The sequence below is a fragment of the Phascolarctos cinereus genome, unplaced genomic scaffold (assembly GCF_003287225.1).
Source record: "Phascolarctos cinereus isolate Bilbo 61053 unplaced genomic scaffold, phaCin_HiC Scaffold_4;HRSCAF=312, whole genome shotgun sequence".
Classification (NCBI taxonomy): Eukaryota; Metazoa; Chordata; class Mammalia; order Diprotodontia; family Phascolarctidae; genus Phascolarctos; species Phascolarctos cinereus.
Genome location: NW_027555847.1, coordinates 588,659,414 through 588,679,963, shown reverse-complemented (window position 1 = coordinate 588,679,963; position 20,550 = coordinate 588,659,414). Strand labels below are relative to the sequence as shown.

General features: G+C 39.2%; 1 long non-coding RNA gene across 1 annotated transcript in view; it reads left to right on the top strand.

The window, feature by feature from the left end:
* The first annotated feature begins 4,062 nt into the window (after window positions 1-4,062).
* The window catches only part of LOC110195934 (uncharacterized), a 46,447-nt gene continuing 29,959 nt past the window's right edge, over window positions 4,063-20,550 (top strand). The window contains exons 1-2 of the long non-coding RNA XR_013485744.1: window positions 4,063-5,270; window positions 9,494-9,739. This is a non-coding gene — a long non-coding RNA (uncharacterized LOC110195934). The remainder of the gene's footprint in view (window positions 5,271-9,493; window positions 9,740-20,550) is intronic.

Sequence of the window (20,550 nt, the reverse complement as noted above, 5' to 3'; positions counted from 1 at the left end):
TAATGAGACTTGTTGATGGCATAGACTCTTTCATGAATTTATATTACATTGTGGATACACTTACACAAAAAACTTAGTAGTCACTAAATATGGTGAGCACTAAGTAAATATATATATATATATATATATATATATATATACACACATAATATATTTTAACAAACGGGAATTTACTCATTACTTATAGGGCAGTTATTTATAAATCAGCCATGTGTGTACAATCAGACCACTGACTTGTTCAAAATTAGTATAAAGCTAGAAGAGATAAATGTGAGGGGAAAAGGGAACAAGCATTTATTAAGAACCTACTATGTGCCAGACACTGTATTAAATGCTTTGAAGATATAATCTTGTTTGTTCCTCCCAACAGAATTTGAACCAAGGTTTTTTGTCTCAGGGTAACTAGGTGGCACAGTGCCTAGAGTGCTTGGGCTGCAGTCAGTTGGGAAGACCTGAATTCAAATCTGACCTCAGATACTTAATAGCTGTGTGACCCTGGCTGAGTCACTTAATCAAAGTCTGCCTCAGTTTCCTCAATTGTAAAATGAGGATAATGTTCTTTCCATTGTTCCATGATACTTCTTATATTTTGGTATCAAAATATTAACTTTATCGGTACAAAATTGTGATAATGAGTAGGAGTAGGGAAGGAATGTATGGACAGGCAGATTGTCTGATAAGGATCTGTGGAGTTTAAAGGACATTAAGCTGAATATGAGACAATAGTGTGTTCTTGTAACCAATAAAGTGATCAGCCTTGGACTGTGTCAAGACAGGCATAGCTTACTTACATGAATTATGAAGTAGTGTTATTACTGTCCTCTGTCCTAGTTAGCTCACGTCTGGAGTGCAATGCTTAAGTTCAGGCACCACCATTTAGGAAGGACACTTCTAAACAGGATAACATCCAGAATAAGATCTCTTAAAATGTTTGGTCGTGGATGTTCTGGAGAAACCTATGGAGCTCTTCTCAGAATATTGTTTCTAAATGCATAAAAGAAAATGCATGGGATTGCAAAGGAAGACGATTATATTGAAATAAGGATGTACTTTTTTTCATCCAAGTACACAGACCCTCTTGAAATCTATCTGTGGACCCCAGTTTAAGAACCTCTGGTCTAGAAGAAGGAGGTCAGAACATGAAAAGACTTAAGTCTCTCTGCCATATTATGACTAGTGGAAGGATCAAGGGCTATTTACCTTGGAGACAGAAAGACTTAGAGGAGAACATGGTAGCTGTCTTCCAATATGAGCGGCTGTTATGTGGGGGAGACACCAGACTTGTTCTTTTTGGTACCAGAGGATAGAACTAGGAGTGATGGGTAGAAGTTGCAAAGAGTCAACTTTAGACTTGACATCAGAAAAAATGTTCTAATAATTAAGACTTCTGACTGTAAAAAGAGTGGCCTTAGAAAGCTGTGTAGTAGTTCAAGCAAAAGTTGCGTGACTTTTTAACAGGTAGTTTATGCTAGGAATCTCTTCAGGTATGGATTAAACTTAATGGCTGTTGAGATACCGTCTAACTCTGAAATTCTGATTTGGTGAAAAAGATCGAATCCATGCAATAAATAACATTATAGGATTCTATCCCCACACCCACTAAGAGCAGACTCTTGGAGTGCTACCTGGTAGGATCCTTCAAATCACATCATTCAGGCTAGTTCTGCCTATGTTTAGGGCTGGCCTTGCCACAGCATCTGCTGTGGGTTCAGGGTTTTCATAGCAAATAATAGAGCTACTTCTTAGCAGAAGTATTTTGCAACTCAAGAACATAGTTGAGGTGGAATGTAAATGGACCAGGGCATCCTTGGTGGGAATCATGGAGCTCTACTGACACAGGTGTGTGGTCAAGGCATTGCCAATGCATTTGCATTGCAAATACTCTATAAGATTAAGCAGTTAGGATGCTTGTGTATGGTGCTGGACTTTAAGGAATTCTGCTGCTACAGTGCTTGGAATTCCTTTCTCAACGGATCCTTTTTGTGCATCTCCCTTTATTATTGGCTCCTAGATTATTATCGACTCTGGGACTATTTTATTCCTTAAACAAAAGATGCAGATAGGTGGCAAAGTAGATAGAGCACTGGCCCTGGATCCAAAAAGACCTTAGTTCAAATCTAGCCTCAGACACTTACTAGTTGTGTGACCCCCTTGGGCAAGTCATTTAACCTCTGTTTACCTCAGTTTCCTCAACTGCAAAATGGTTGGAAATAATAGCACCTACTTCCTGGGGTCAAATAAGATTATATTTGTAAAATGCCTTTAGCACAGTGCCTGACACATAGTAGGTGCTTAATAAATGTTTGTTTCTATCCTTCTTTTCTAGGAGAATGGGGATACCCACTACTCTGTGTTGATTTATAGGTGTCCAGAAGGAAGGAATTGAATTGAATTGGACTGGTCGGGTTGTGAGAGGCAGTGAACACTGATGAGAATTGTCCCTAGATCAAGCTATTGAATGTGTGAGGTTGTGACTCTGTGAGTCTCCTTGGCTCTATCCTGAGATAGATGCACCCTCTGACCACTAGGAATTCAGCCACCGTTGACATGTTGCTTTTACAACTCTGAGCAAGTCATTTAATCTTTTATGTGCCTCAAGCAGCACTCTAGGACTTATCTATTAAGTCATAGACAGTAAATCAGGCAGTCAGTAAACATTAAGCCAGGTAGTGTGCTAAGGGCTAAGCGATACAAAGAAAAGCAAAAGACTGTCCTTGTCCTCAAAGAGCTCACTATCTAATGGGAAAGAGAACACATAAAAGGAAGCTGAAAATGGGAGGGTGGGACCAGGCACTAGGGACATGATGAAGTCCTGCAGCTAGGTGGCAAATGATGAGGCTTCTGCCCTGGGCACTCTCCTTAAATCAAGGGTCTAGGACAGGGCTGTGGAACTTGCAGCCTGGAGGCCACATGTGGCCCTCTAGTACAGCCCTTCACAAAACAAATCCTTTTATTAAAAGTCTCCTGGCCTAGGAGGAGCCCTCAGATATCCACTCTTGGGACCCAAAGGGCAACAGGTACTGAGAAGGTGTGAGTTTTAGAACGTATTTGTTTCAATTTTGTGAAAGAGGAGTGTGATATGCACTGGAAAAGGAAATTCCCATACATAGAGTTTCTTACATTATCATCCTCAATTCCTCTCTCTCACTGCCCATGGGCCCCCTCACCCCCATCCCCTATCCAATCTGTTTTCAGGTCCTATTAATTTTACCTTCAGAACATCTCTCACACACACCCCTTCTCTCCTCTGACACTGTCATCACTCTACTATCACCACTGACATTGTCGTCACCTCATGCCTGGACTATTGCGATAGCTGCTGGCTGGTCTCCTTGTGTCCACTCTCCCCACTCTAGTCCATCCTCTACTCAGCTATGAAATTAAAAAGCGGATCTGACCATGTCATCTTCCTTTCCCCATTCAATAAGCTCCAGTGGCTCTCTATCACCTCCAGACCAAATATAAGACATCTGAATCCTTTGAGAGTCTGTCCCCTACCTACCTTTCCAGTCTTCTGACACCTTCCTCCCCATCATGTACTTTGCAATCCAGTGACATTGATCTCCTTGCTGCTTCTCACGTAAGACACTCCGACTCGTGACTACAAACATTTTCACTGATAGCCTCCCGTGCCTCCAATGTTATCCGTCTTCATCTCCACCTCCCAGCTTCCCTGGCTTCCTTCAAGTTCCAACTAAAATCCCACCTTCTCAGAGAGGACTTTCCTGATCCCCCTTAATGCTAGTCCCTTCCCTCTGTTAATTATCTCCAATTTATCCTGTTTGTAGCTTGTCTGTACATGTTGTATCCCAAGTTAGATTGTGATGAGCTCCTTGAGAGCAGGGACCTACTGTCTTTTCCTTTTGTTTATATCTATGTTGTGCTTAGCACAGTGCCCGGCACATAGTAGATATTTAATAAGTGCTTATTGACTGAATGACTTTCATACACAATATGTGTAAATTATTTCCTTTTAAAGCATTTGCATGTTTTCTGTATGTACATATCGTCAGATTATTTGACAATCTTTTTTTTTTTTTAAAGTTTAAATGTAAGTGACTGGGGAGCAGCTAGATGGCACAGTGGATAGAGCACAGGCCCTGGATTCAGGAAGACCTGAGTTCAAATCTGGCCTCAGGTACTTGACTTACTAGCTGTGTGACCCTGGGCAAGTCACTTCATCCTATTGCCTTGCCAAAAAACAAACAAAACAAAACAAAACAAAACAAAACAAACAAACAAAAATAAATCCAAGTGTCTGGTTCCTTTCTAAATGAAAGAAATCCAAGAGGATGCACAGGGAAAAAGGGTCTCCAAAGTTTGTATATTCTGCTTGTCAATATACTAAAAAAAAAACCTCTTAAAAGTTGATTGAAAGAGATACCTCAAGATGAACCATAGCACCCCCAGATTACTGAAGATTCCTAGACAGCTAGGCCATGCTGGCACAACAGCTTAGGAGTTCTATTTAAAGGGTTAAACTGTGGACATTCATTAAGCAGATTCTGATGACAATATTTTAATAAAGCACGGGACAGCTAGACCCTATCAGATGGAGGAGAAAGAAATCTGCCACGAGGGCAACTTTGATTCTTGGTGTGCTTTGTAGAAAAAGAACAGAAATAATAAAGGAAGAAGCTGATATTGACAAGGTGCCAGAGTGTGGAATAGGTTTGGAGACATTAGAAAGGTGGTTACTTGTTCTCTTCCTTCATCTTGAGAAAATGCTCCAAATGCCATCATGTAGAGAAAGCTTTATTAAAATGGTCTTAGACAAGGAGAAGTTTGCTGGAGCTTGGAACTCTGTAAACCTCTAGACATTTATTTGTGATGCTTAAAATGCTTTTACATTTTTGTAATAATACATTTCCAATTAGACATGCCAGTGTAACAGTGAGATTTTTAAAACAGTTTTTTTAATAAGAAGACTCGTTATTACTTTTCTCTTGCCATGGGAGCTGTCACCTGTTCTCTTAGCCAGTGTCTGTGCACAGTGTTAGGAATAACATTTCCAGCTAGATATGGAACTGAGGTCCAAATATAATCAGCAAAGGCTCAACGAAGAAGCATTGCATGGTAGTAAAAGGAGTATTCCCCAGGGATCTCCTATGGTGTTTTAAGCCCTTCATAACCTCACTATAGTCTAGCTTATCTTTTCAGACTGGTTATGTATCACTTGCCCTCATGCAATCTACGCTCCTGCCCAATTGGCTTACTTTGATGTACTCCATTCATGCCACTGCATTTCCTGCTTCCATGACTTTGTACAAGTAAGTACCTCATGCCTAAAATGTTTTGCTTTACTTCTTGGAAGTATACTTCTTTCAAGGTTCAGCTTAGGTACCTATCTACTGATTTCCCCAGTTGTTACTGTTTCCCAGCCCAAAAACTATATCAATTTTTGTATTTTTTTTTGTATTTATTTATCTCTATACATACTATACCTTGAGGACAGGAGCTATTTTGTTTTTATCTTGATAGTTCCATTGCATGGAAGAGAATAAGCATTCAATAAATGTTTGCTGAGCTGAAATGAATTTAATCAATTCCTTTTCAGCCCTCTTCTCTTCCCTCACTATATTATTATCTCCCTTGACAATCACATACACTCCTAACTTTTTGGGTCATTTTCAGATCTGTATCTTAAGCCTCACCAAAGTTCTGGTTCTGATTCTGGTTCTCTAGTTCTGGTTCTATATTCTAAAGTGATAGCTCCTACTTGGATGTCCTGCCATTTCAAAATCCACTCTTTCAAATTCAATATCCCAAATTAAACTTGGCACCTATTCTCCCAAAATTGCTCCTTCCCCTCTAGGATATTTGATTTTTTTCATCCAGGCCCAGAACTTTGGAATCACCTAGGGCATGTCCTTCTCCTTCATTGTCTCCCCCCTCCTCCATCCAATCAGTTACCAAGTTCTGCTCATTCTATCCCTACAATATTCATCACATAGAGCCCCACCTCTCAAAGTACATTGACAATATACAAGCGACTTCTCACTTGTAGTAGCCTTTTAACTACTCTCCCTTCCTCTAGCTTTTACTCACTCCGATATATCCTGCACACTAATACCAAGTTAATCTTGCTAAGGAATCATTCTAATCATTTCTCCTTTTTGTTCATTTCTCCTATTGTCTAGAAAATGAAATCTAAACTCCATAGTCTACAATTCAAAGCCCTCATGACTGGACCACAACCTATATTTCTAATATTATTTCCTACTATTCCTCTTTAAACACCCTTTTCTTCATCCAAATGGGACTATTGGCTATTCCAAAAAAGGAACTACTGGAGTCCCTTGTTTCTTCCTTTATCTTCATATGTGACTGGCTCTGGCCAAGCTTTACTTCAATTCCTGATCATGGGGCAGCTAGGTGGCACAGTGGATAGAGCACCCACCCTGGATTCAGGAGGACCTGAGTTCAAATCCGGCCTCAGACACATAACACTTACTAGCTGTGTGACCCTGGGCAAGTCACTTAACCCCATTGCCTAGCCAAAAAAAAAAATTCCTGATCATGTCATCATCCACCATGCCATCTAGGCCAGAAACCAGTCTTCAGAGAGCTAAATTCTTATGCCTGAACTCCTACTCTGGGGCCCTGCCTTGCTGATTGGTGTTTACCCAAGTCACCCATTATATCTAGGATGGATACCAGCATGCTTCACTTCACTCTCATCTTGCTACTGCCTCCCCTTTCCAGTTCTAGAATCATAGTCAAATAAACTCCATCATTGCTCCTAGAATGGGTATGTCAGTGTACTACCTCATGGCTCCATTCACTATCCCTATAACTTTCCAAACCAAAATATCCTACCTGCTCTAGATGTTTCCTCTTATTAGAATGTAAACTCCTTGAGGGCAGGGACTACCTTCACTTTTGTATTTGTATCTATACTCCTTGGCACTGTGCTTGGCACATAGTAAGTCTTTGCTAAATTAATTTTCATTCATTCATCTGAAATGTCTTCTTTTACTATCTCTATTTGTCTCCATAAATACTATTTTTGGGGTCTAACTTTGTCCCAACTGCTCACAAGTTCTTCTTTAATCCTTACAAATAATCTCTCCTCTGCCAAATCCCAAAGCAGTTTCTATGAAGTCAAGTCACCAAGACTTTATTAAGAACTTACTATATGCTAGGCACTGTGCTAAGTTCTGGGAAAACAAATTCAAGTAGAAAAAAGATAGTCCTTACCCTTAAGGAGCTTACATTCTAATGAGGGAAGACAACACATAAAAAGAATCTGAAAAGAGGAGAAAGGGGGAAGGAATGAAAGTACTCAGTTTGGGGACATGGTAGAGAAAGTTAACAGAGTCAGGAGTACAACCTGAAAAGGAATAAAAATATGACTGGCCTGTATGTCCTCCTTAAAATGGAGGTACTGGGAGGAACAAACCAATCAGAGGGAGAGGCCACAGCGTCAAAAGATATTTCCAATGTATGAAGTCCAGGAATAAAATGAGTTTCTAAGGTGAAAAGACTTTTATGGTTTATAGAAACACTGTAAAGTCAGGAATACAGCCTAGAGAGGGATAAAGACCTCTTTGGGCTTTAACAAAAATTCAATTTAACATAAAAGATTTGGGTAAAAAAAATAGCAGATTATATCATATTATCAGTAGATAGGCACTAATCAGGGACATTGGGGAAATAGCTGATCTTTTCTTAGGACTGCCGTCAGAGTCTTCTGTTCTAAAATGTCTCTAGGACTAATGACTCTGGTATTTCCTTTCTCTTCCACAATTCAGTCCTACCTTTGCTCCTCAGGAATGTTTTAGAGATGCTATGTTTGCTCCATTATTTCAAATCTAGACCCTCAGAATCTCTATCCGGTTCTGAGATAACTCTTCCCCTTTTTACAAATTTCATACAGTGTGACCAAGGCCCTCCCACAATCACTTTGATTCATTCAAAATGGTCTACAGGCCCCATTCACATTTGGTTCTGATTGATTCAATCTAGAAGTGATCTTAACCTAACAAAGGTTATTACTTTTGAGCAGGTGGGATAATCAATATAGCCCCACTCCTACATTATTAATATATCAATTCATCAATAATGAGTTGCTTTGGTAATAGAAGTCTATAATAATAGCTAACATTTACATAGTGCTTTTAAGATTGGCAAAGAGCTCATTTGATCCTCATAACAACCCTCTAAGTCAGGTGCCATAATTATGCTTATATTATAGGTGAAGTAGTAAGAGGTTAAGTGACTTGCCCAGCTAGTGAATGTCTTTGAACTTAGGTGTTCCTGACTCCAAGTCCACTGGTCTATTCACTATACTACCTAGCTGTTTATGACAGCTTTCAGTTCTGAATGAACAATTAAACAATTTGATTATTTGATTTTAAAGAGGCATGTACAGAAGATGGAAGCCTGAGTAAGTAACTAAAGATAAAAACAAAAAGAGTGCCTTCATCTTATAAAAAGTGCCAAGCATACAAAAACTCAGTATAAGCTGGGAAAATGCTTATATAAACAAAAGATCTTTTTGTTAGTTAAGTTGGTAGCAAAAATAAGGTCAAAGAAGGGATAGGGTCACCATTCAGGGTGCATAAGACAATGGTAACTGACAACATAGAGCAGAACTACACAATTTTAATTTTGTTTCTGTTTTTTTTTTTCCTATCAAAAAGAATCATCTTTAGACTGGGAAGGATAAAACAATAAAAAAAAAGAATTATGGAAAGTTGAGACTCTAGATCAGCAACCTTTTGTTCTGTGAAGTTTAGATTAAGTCAAAGGGACACATTTGAGGACCTAGAGGGCCACATGTGGCCTTGAGGCTCCAGGTTCCCCACCCCTGCTCTAGATAAATGACAAGATGTTAAGGGAGAACCTACTTGCCCTCAATGAGGTCAAATCTTGCCTAGATAAATTACATGCCAGGTTTATAGAAGAATTTGTGTACCGATTGCTGAAATATTGTCAGCAGTCTTAGAAAACTGTGGAAAAGGACAAGATGTTGCAAAACTGGTGACCAATAAATTGAGCTCTGATTTGCATTCAGGAGAAGACTGGAGTAGACTCATAACTATATGTGCCAGTGAAATCAACTTTGATCTTTAGCAAAAGTGTATTAATAAAGGCATACATAAAGGTGGGGTTCAGCCTAGACAATGACCTATACCACTTAAAGCATTAAGATACTATACCCTGATACATTAACCAGGCAATACTACTTCCCTATTGAGTCAAACATATGCTTTACATTAAGTGCAGAAAAAAGCCCTTGATCAGTTTAGATGTGCTTGAAAGCCATTGGATTAACTAGAGGGAACGTTACTTAGGAAATGGATTTAGATTGTTTGAGGAAACTTAGTCATTCCCTTTGATTCATCTAGAAAATAGCAAATTAGTTTGGAACTGAGAGATTCAAGTGGCTAGTGGTGGGAAGAAGAAAAAGTCCCCAGTGGAAAAGAATAACTTGGGATGGGGTGTGGAGAGAAGGCCCTGACCTTAGACTCAGTTTCCTCTCTCCCAGCCTCGTTAGCCAGAGAAGAACTTTGTGAACTTCAGAGACGAGAGGATTGGGACTTGATCATTGTTGTTATAACAGCAACAGTTGATGGCGGTGTCTGCACTGGGATCTGAGGACAAAATGGATATGATGAAAAAAGGTAGATTCAAGTCTCTACAAGAAGCCCAACAGGAAAGCTATACCTTACTTAAGGGGAACTTCATAAGGACCCCATGAAGAGGAGAAAAGGACTTCCTGCAACCATTATATGTAAGTTACTCTTTGCCACTTGTGCTCTAAGCTTGAGCCCACTTTCTCCCAGACTTTGAATTTACTTGTGGAAGAGTGTGTCACAGACTGTTGGAGGGTTGTTTTGTTGTTTTATATGTGTTTCTAAATGCTAATCAAGTATGGCTAGCTAACTGTTATCAACTGCTAATCATTTGGGGAAGCATACTGATGGGGGCTCAATTTAGCATCAGAAAGACACCCTTTTCCCAATCTCCAGAACTTTTGAGATGGAGATAGAGCAGCAAAGCTCAAGGAATCTGGTCAGCCAGCTCAAACTGGAAACAAAGTAAATGCCTATTGATTCAAGAATGTCTTGCCAAATTGTGATATGTGGGTATGGTGTGAAATTACTGTGCTATAATGATGAATACAAAGAATATGGGGGAACACAGGAAAACATGTCACCTGATGTAAATTAAAGTAGTATCAGGAAAACAATAAAACAATGACCACAACAATGTAAATGGAAAGAATAACAACAGTCAAAATTAAAAATGAATGTTGAGTGATTATCATTTCCTAAAGAAGAGATATGAGAGTATATCTCTCCCAAGTCTTTGAAGAAGTGGGTGACTATGGGGGTGGAACACTTGATATACTATTGAACATGGTTGGTATGTTAGGTTATGATATGGTAAGATAGGATATGTTAGGTTAGTTTTTCTGAACAGTTTTTTTTAATCTCTTTTTTTATTCTGTTATAAAGGATGGCTCTTTAGGTGTGGTGAATATATAAACAAATAAAGGTGATACAAAAATAAAAGATATAAATATAAATTTTTCAAAAGATCCCCAAAAGCTAAAATAATAGAACAAATCTAATGACACATTTTTTCTTCTTTTCTTTTATTATACAGCACGTGCCATAGCAATACAATGATTTCAAAATACAAATGGTACAATTTAAATTGAATGCAGTTAACTCATTTTTTCAGCGGATAAAGTATATTCATTCCCAGTAACAGTAATATCAATAGCAATCCCATACTGTTTAAGTAGCACATTGATATACTTTTTAAAACAAGATTTCAGTGTATTTTCTTTTTTAGTAGTATTTTATTTTTTTCCCAATTATATGAAAGACAATTTTTAACATTCGTTTTTTAAAAATTTTGAGTTCCAAATTTTCTTTCTCTCTTTCTCATTTTCCTCCTCCCTAAGATGGAAAGCAATTTGATATAGGTCATATATTTGTAATCATGTAAAATATATTTCCATATTAGTCATGTTATATAAGGAGAAAGAAACTAAAAGAAAAAAATAACTGCAAAAAATAAAGAAAGTAAAAAATAGTATGCTTCAATATGCATTCAGATTCCATCAGTTAGTTCTTTCTCTGGAGATGGATAGCTTTTTTCATCATGAATCCTTTAGAATTGTCTTAAATCATTGTATTGCTGAGAATAGCTAAGTCATTCACAGCTGGTCATTGTATATATAATATTGCTGTTACTGTGTGCACTGTTCTTCTGGTTTTGCTCACTTCACTTTGCATCAGTTCATGTAAGACTTTCCAGGTTTTTCTGAAATCATCCAGCTTGTCATTTCCTATAGCACAATAGTATTCCATTACAATCATATACCGTAACTTATTTGGCCATTCCCCAAATGATGGGCATCCCCTCAATTTCTAATTCTTTGCCACCACAAAGGAACTGCTAGAAATGTTTTTATACAAATAGGTCCTTTTCCCTTTTTAAAAAATGTCTTTGGGGGCAGCTAGGTGGCACAGTGGATAGAGACTAGCCTTGGATTCAGGAGGACTTGAGTTCAAAACCAGCCTCAGACACATAACACTTACTAGCTGTGTGACCCTGGGCAAGTCACTTAACCCCATTGCCTAACCCCCCAAAAAAATGTCTTTGGGGTACAGACTAGTAGTGGTATTGCTGAATCAAAGCAATGCCTTTTGGGCATGGTTCCAAGTTGCTCTGCAGAATGGTTACATCAGTTTACAACTCTACCAACAGTGCATTAGTGTCCTGGTTTTTCCACCTTCCTTCCAGTATTTATCATTTTCCTTTTCTGTTGTATTAACCAATCTGATAGGTGTGAGGTGGTACTTTAGAGTTGTTTTGATTTGCATTTTCTCTAATCAATAGTGATATCGAGCCTAGTGAAGCATTCTAATCAAGTATTGGGATAAGAACAGTCTTACATTGACAGGTGACTGATTTCAGTAAGGTTTAGTGAGAAAGATATCAATTTATACCTGTAACATAGATCTTTGTTTTTAAAATTTGCTCTTAAAAACTTTTGTCAGAGTACAGTCTTAATCTCTAATTGTTTTTACTTCATAATGGTTATATGCAAGTCCTAAAAGTCATGCTTTTTGGACAAGAGTCTAATTAGCCTGGACTACAGCTATGATTGCAGTTATGACTAATAACTCTAATACGGATTATAACTATGATATACACTTCTGATGAATAATCACCATTCCCTGTTAACATGGCTCATGCCATTTTCCTATTTTCTGCTTGCTACCCACAGACAGATAGAAAATTGAACCTGCAATATCTCAATGAACATAATTATGTGACTAGACATGACATGGCTGGTTGTTCACAGAAGCAAACACATATTAAGATACTTGATGCAGCATTTGTTCAATGTAGAAGTTATGGTCAAACAAACTATATAATAACAAGAAGCAAACTTGTAATAAAACAATAAAAATATGCCAATGGGTAAGGAGCCCACCTTTGACTAAACCCAGGAAGTCAGCCCAGACAGAAGATTGACTAGATCTCTGAGTACTAAGACATGTACAGTTGAGTTTGTTTAGTTCTGCATGACTAGACCTCCCATGAAAGGCCAAAGGCATGTAAACGATACTATTTCTACACAATGTTCAACTCACTGTTCTAGCAAGACAATCAGAAGCAGAGATGGAAATTCTGGAGGAATTCTGGACCTTAGACTAATGGCATGAGAGTGTGGAAATCTGTCCTGGATGTTTTGTCATTAGCAGGGAACTCTGACCTCTTTTAGCTGCAGGTAGGTCTTCATAGAGCGAGATAAGTTGACTCATAGGCCAGCCTACACCTAGAGAACATTCTGCCGTCATGGCTGGTCCTGTATCCCTTTCTCTCTGACTTACAGAAGCTGCTTCTTCCCTCTACTCCTAAGCCAAAATGGGATAATAGTACCTACCTCCCAGGGCTGTGGTGAAGATCAAATAAGATAATAATTGCAAAGCACTCAGCACAATGTAAGCTCTGTTGAAATATTAGCTATTATTATTTTGTTTCTGTTTCCTTTCTGCAAGGAGAATGACCTTTACACTGGAAATGACATAACAAAAATGACTAACGGAATTGATATACAAGATAAATAGGGGATAGTAAGAGGGTACTTAGTTGCCTTTGATGAATTCAAGTCATCTGGCCCTGATGAACTGAATCTTCTTGGGTACTGAAAGAACTGATAGATGTGATTGCTGAACCACTAGCAGTGATACCCCAAAAAATGGAAAAGAGGAGTAACCATAATACTAGGGAAGGACAAATGTCTCCATTTTCAAAAACAGAGAAGGGAAAATAGTCAGAAAACTATAGACCAGCAAGTCTGAATTTGATTCTTGTGAAAATTCTGGAATAGACCATTAAAGAGATGGTTGATAAATATCTGGAAAGAGAACCAGTGATACAAAGTGTCAGCATGCTTTCATCAAGAATAAGTTGTGTCAGACCAATCCTATTTAATAGGGTTGCTGAACTAGTAGATGAGAAGAATGCTGTAGCTATACCTTAGATTCTGCCAAAGCTTTTGATGTTATTCTTGCTGAAGATAGAGAGAAATTTATATTGAACAATAATATAAGGGCTCAAGAATATTTAATGACTTTATATCATCATGACAAGAGATGCCCATGAACACCTCAGGGATTTGTGCTGGGCCCTGGGGTACTTAAAATATTTATCAGTGCTTTGGATAAACACATGGGTGATATGCTCATTCACTTTTCAGATGGCAGAAAGCTGGGAAGGATGGCTAGTATGGTAGATGACAGAGTGAAAATCAAAAAGAATTAATAGACCAGAGCGAGCATTGAGCTGAATCTAATAAGATGAAACTCAATAGAGATAAATGTGCTATCTTGTACTTACATCCAAGAAAATGAACTTTATAAGTAGAAGATTGAGGAGGCAGGGGAAAAGCAAGGTTGTTCAGAAAAAAAGATCTGGAGGATTTAGTGGACTGCAAGTTAATTATGTGTCAGTAACATTATATGGAAGCTAAGAAAGCTAATGCAACCTTGGATTACATTAAGAGGGGCATAGATCCTAGAAATAGGTAGGTAATATTCCCATTGTGTTTGCCCTCATCACATTGCATCAGGAGTGTTGTATTCAGCTCTGGGTGTTGCAGTTTTAAGAAGGACATTGGTAACCTGTAAAGCCACTCAGGATAGTGAAGGAGTCCATGTCGCACAAGGATTAGTTAAAAGAACTGGGCTTGTTTAGCTTGGAAAAGGGAAGAATGGGGGAGGGGGCACAAACATGATAGCTGTGATAGCTGTGTTCACGTATTTGAAGGGCTGACATATGGAGGAAGCCATTTGACCACAGAACCAGGAACAGTGGACAAAAGTGTCGAAGAGGTAGATTTAGGCCCTATGTCAGGGGAAAAAAACTTTCCAAATGATTAGGTCCAAAATTCGAATAGGCTACCTTGAGAGATGGTGGATTCCCTGCTCTTTGGAATATGGGTTGGAATAGATGACCGATGAGGTTCCTTCCAACTCTCAAATTCAGTGATTCTGTAGAACCCTAGAAATGGGGCAGAGCTCCCTGGGGTATGAGATCCTACAGGAGTATTCTAGTTGCAGAATCATATAGAATTTCTGTCTCAGAAAGCTCATTAAGGGGTCCAATCAAATCAAGACGGGGTGTAGCTAATGAAACATTACCCCATGCAGTACTGCTTCCATTTATGCTGGCTCCCTCTGAAGCTCTTAACTGTGATGGATCCATTAACAGTAGTTGTGGGATTGGCATGACTCCAGTAGAGCTCCGGCAAAATCAATCAATCAGTCAATCACAGTATTTATTAAGTGCCTGCTAGGCATTGTGCTTAAGGTTGGTGACATAAGTACAAAGAATGAAACAGTTGCTTGCAATGGCTTGCATTCTAATGGAAAGACAAGCACAACAATAATAATAGCCACATTTACATAGCGCTTTAAGATTTGCAAAACATTTTATATACATTATCTTGTTTGATCTTCACAACAACCCTGTAAGGTAGGTGATTATTATACCCGTTTTGCAGATAAGGAAACTAAAGCAAACAGGTTGACACAGTCACACAGCTAGTGTCAAAAACCCAGCACTCTTAACTACTTCAAAATATATAATTATATACAGCAATAAGTATAAAGTGAATAAGTAAAAATATAGGGGGTAGCTAGGTGGCGCAGTGGATAGAGCATCGGCCCTGGAGTCAGGAGGACCTGAGTTCAAATGCGGCCTCACACACGTAATACTTCCTAGCTGTGTGACTCTGGGCAAGTCACTTAAGCCCAATTGCCTTACTGAAAAAATAAAAATTTAAAAAATTAAAAAAGAATAAGTAAAAATATATACAAAGAGTTAAATACAAGGTAGTTTGAAAGTGAAGGCAGTGGGGAGGGATAGGAAAGGCTTTATGTAGAAAATGGTGTTTGGGTGCAAATCTTGAAGGAAGAGAGGGACTCTTAGAAGGAAAAAGTGCATTTTGGGCATGGAAATAGCTCCTACAAAAGAACAGAGATGGGAATTGTCTACATCCTGTCAGTCTCCTCCACCCTGGAATCTGAGCATCTTGCCCTACTGTCAGCTGAAAAGAATTCAGCTAAGAATTATCTTCCTTGCAATGTACCGTTTACATTTCAGTTGTTTGAAAAGTTTCCTTTCATAACAATGTAAAGAAAGAAAGCATGCTCATCTCAATCCCAAACAAGCCTACTGAATAAACCTGCACTGCTACAGAGGTCTTCTGAATGGCAGCTTGGGGTTGTAAGCACAGGTTCAGGTCTTTGGAATGCTGCATGTAAACCTCTTTAAAGTGGAATCACATCAACTCATCTTTCTTTAGCTCCTAATATGTGCAAGGCAATGTGCTAGAGTTGTAAACATATGATGAAGTGATGATAGCCAGCATCCCAGCTGCATTGGTTTGGATTGGTATGTGTCCTCAGTCCTCTTAAGGCTTATTTATCATCAGTCCATAAGACTGTGATGACTCTGGTAGGCAGTGCACCATATCTGGAATAGTATTCTCTAATTCTTATCTTGTGTCTGCCCGGCTGCAAGATTGCTCATGTCAGCTTTTCTCTGAAGCTACTTTGCAATTCTCTTTGTAGCAACCAGATCTGGCCCAACATCTTAGTGCCTAGGCAAGACAGAAAACAGTAACAAATCATAAGAAGTAAACTTTCTCTTTTTGTTTTTTTACGTAGAAGAGCAGAAGAAAACAAAAAGATCTGAGATCACAGAATTTAGAACTAGAAAGGACATTTGAGATTATCTAGTCCTGTCAAACTCAAGCAGGCCAGAACCAGATTAAAATGAAATTGGGAAATATTAGATATATATAAAAATACAATAAAACATAGATAATCATAATTTGTGTTTTTTTCAGTCAACATGCTGGCAGCAATCTGTTTCTATTTGAATTTGACACCATTGAGTCCAACCCTCTCATTTAACAAAATGAAAAAACTGAAGGCCATAGAAGTTAAGTGATCTGCCCAAGGTAGTCAGTTAGTTATAGAGCCAGGATCCAGAATTATAGGATCACACAAGTTGGAAGGGACCTTAAAGGTGGTGGTGTGCTGGTAAATGTTTAATAACAGGCTTTCCATGAAAAAAAGCAAACCAACTTACACACCACACACTTTTAAGTTCAATCTATGCAACTAAATGTTTCTCCATCACTTTCTTAAGTCTAGACAATTGACAAAACAGCATATCAAACCCTGATTGGTAGGATCTGCTGATTTTCCAGCTCATATTGAAAATTTAACAATGGGGTCTGAGAGCTAGTATAAGCAGACTCTAGCACGCCCCTTCTTAGAAGCCATTGTGCCCAAGCAAAAAGAATAAATGATATAAATAAATAAATAAATAAATAAATAATGGGAAGCCCATTATATTTATAGATAGATCTAATGGTTAGGAAGCTTTTCCTGACACCCAGCCTAAATTTGACTCTTCCCAACTTTTCTTTATTGTTCTTCATTCTGGCCTCTAGGGATGACCAGATGAAGTTCAATCTCTCTTCTACCTGAACAGCCCTTCAAATTATCATCATCATCATCATCATGGCTCACCTTTAGATAGCACTTCAAGGTTTTAAAAAACTACATATATATTATATATATACATTCATACATATACATAGATACCTAAATAAATATATTCTATAAATAATATATAATATAAACATATAATATACATATTTTATGTATAATTTAATTTGTTCTTCACAATAATCTAGTGAGGTAGGTGCTATTATTATCCCCCTTTCCAGATGAGGAAACTGAGGCACAGATAGGTTTCCTACTTTGTCCAGTATCACACAGCTAGTATCTGAGGCAGGTGTGTCTTCCTGATTCCAAGCCCAATCATCTATCCGCTAAACCACTTAGCTGCCTCTAATAATCTAAATACCTGATGCCAGCTGTCATAGTCCCCCTAAATCTTCCCTTCTCCAAGCTAAATATCAGAAGTTCCTTCAAGCAATCCTTATACAGTTTTGAAAAGCAATGTAGTGGAAAAAATACTGGATCTGGAATGAGAAGATCTGGGTTCAAGTCTTGATTCTGCCACTTATTACTCATGTGATCTTTGCCTAATCACATAATTTCTCCAAGGACTTCATTTTCTCATTTGCAAAATGAAGAGATTGGATGATGTCATCCCTAAGGTTGCTTATAGCTCTAGTTCGAGGATTTTGTCTCTGATCTTTCCTCATTGCCCTCCTTGGATGATTTCTAGTTTGTCAATCAATAAGCATTTATTAAGTACCTCCTGTGTGCCAGGCACTGGTAACACAAATACAAAGAATGGGACATGGAGCCAAGCATAAAGTGGGCTCCCCTCAAACTCCTCCAACCAACTAGAAAATGTACTAGACCAAATCCTCACAGGGAAACCCAGAAGAGAAAAAAATCACATCGATTCAATTCTCCAGCTTACTTCTGCATAGGGAAACAGACAAGGAGGTCTGTGGATACTGGATACTGGGTTAAGGCAGGAGTATGCTACAAGGAAAGTATTCCAGCACACAGGGAGAGGTTGTGCACCAAAGCAAGAGGACGTCCCAAGCTGTATCACAGCTCCACCAGACCCATAAGAGAGCACCATGAGGGGGGACAGATGCCAGCTTGAAGCTTTGTTGCTCATTACCCTGTTGTGAGACAACTGGTGGCCTGGAGTGAAGAAGACCTGAATTCAAATCCAGCCTCAGACACTTCCTAGCTGTGTGACTCTGGGCAAGTCACTTAACCCAGTTTGCCTCAGTTTCCTTACTGTAAAAAATGAGCTGGAGAAGAAAATAGCCATTCCAGTATCTTTGCCAAGAAAACCCCAAATGGAGTCACAAAGGGTCAGATATGACTGAAACAACTGAACAACAACCATATTCTGTGTCACAGACACAAGTATGAGTGAGAAAGGGACCTTTGCACAGGGGTAGCATTTCCTGGCAGAGAATACTCAGATAGGGAGGAACTTCAGAAGCCAGCAGCAGCAGCAGCAGCAGCAGCAACAGCAGCAGTATGGCTCATACCCCGGGCTCAGGCCTAACCTGCGATGCCTTCTTCAGACATCGAGCCTAGCCTGTAGAGGAATAACTGAGGCAGAAACCCCAGATGGAAGGAGAACTTACAATTTTGCCACTCTGAACCAATCAAGCTTTCCAGATGACTGTCCAGCAGCAGTCTGCTCTTGCATTAGAAACTTCCATAGTTCAGACCAACCAAGGGGGCTAGTAATCAGACTATTCCTTGGATCAGACCCCTTTGGGAGCACTTTAACTTTCCCCTAGCCTGTCTCTGAGATCCTGAATACCACAACACTCAATACTCCAAGAAAGCAGCAACAAGACGGGCCCAGATCTTCTATCCAGAAATGTTTCAGAGTCTAGCCCTAACACTAAGTCCAGAGTCAAGAAGAAGGGAAGAAAAATGGACCCTCACAAAAAAAGAACCCCACCATAATGAGCTATTATGGTGAGAAAGATGCTCAAGACTCAAATGCAAAAGAAAATAATGACTACAAAATATCAGTGAAAATCACAGATTGGGTACAAATCTCTTCCAGAATCCCTGGAAGACATGAAGCAAGAATTTTTAAAAAGAATTTTGAAATATTTCAATAAATTTGTTCCTTGCAACAACTTTGTGCCCAGGGTCACACTCCAAATCCAGCACTCTACCCACTGGGCCACCTAGATTCTTCATCCTTCCTAAAATGTGATGCTTAGAACTGAACACTGCACTCCAGCTGTGGTCTGATTAGGGCACACTATCATTTCCATAGTTGTGGGCACTACATCCCACGTGTATCCTAAGACATGAACTCTACTTCTTTGATTCTAGATTACACAGTGCCCCTTGGAGATGGGGAGAAGGAAGAAGAAGAGAAAGAAAAGTGACCAGGTCTAGAAGAAAGCCCACTACACTTGAATCAGAAGAACTTGACTTCTAGGTCTTAGCTCCAATACTTAGACATGTCATTATGAGTCTTCCTGACTCTGGGGCAGTTAAGTGACACAGTGGATAGAACACTGGGCTTGGAGTCAGGAAGACTTATCTTCCTGAATTCAAATCCAGCCTCAGACACTAGCTGTGTTATCCTGGCAAATCACTTCACTCTGTTTGCCTCAGTTTCCTCATCTGTAAAGTGAGCTGGAGAAGGACATGGCAAACCACTCCAGTATCTTTGCCAAGAAAACCCCAAATGGGGTCATAAAGAGTCAGACACAACTGAAAAACGACTGAACAACAGCAACAGCGACTTCTGATTCCAGGCCCGGTGTTCTGTCCACTGAGAGACCTAGCTGCCTCTTTTTTTTTTTTTCTGTATAGCGAGGTTTGAGTAAGACCTACAAGGTAAATTCACAAAACCCACTCTTTCTCTCCTTTTCTTGAAATTCCAGATGGTCCTGAGTCTCTACCTTTCTCTCTAACTTTGACTGCGGTAGTGTTTGACCAAAAGAAAGCGTCGGTTATTCTGGCCAGTCTTATTCCCAGTACATAGGCCATGATTCTCATTTTCCTTACTTTGCTATGGACCTTTTCTTTTTCCAAGGGAGAATGGAAGCTGCAGGAAAAATTAGTTTATATTTGCTTCACTCTTCTTTCATTAAGTTAAACTCTTTCTGGGTTTCTCAGGTGGCTTCTCTCTCTACTGAGAACTGACTAAAGAGACTGTGGTTTGTCATGGAAAAAGTACTGGACTGAGGCAAGAGGTCCTGCTTGGAGTTCTGCCTCTGATCTTGGTGAATTCATCTCACTTCTCTGGACCTTAAGTACCCCATCCATGAAATGAAGGGATTGGACTAGGTTATTGCTAAGACCACTTCTAGAGCTGAATGTTGTCTGCCTGCCAGTGTCAGGTGCTTTCCATTGTCCACCGGGAAGTCCAACAGGTGAATCCTCTCTGGACCTCAGTTTCTTCATCTTTCTTTTTTTTTCTTTTGGATTTTTTTTGGGGGACAATTGGGGTTAAGTGACCTGCCCAGGGCCACACAGCTAGTAAGTGTCAAGTGTTTGATCTGAGGCCAGATTTGAACTCAGG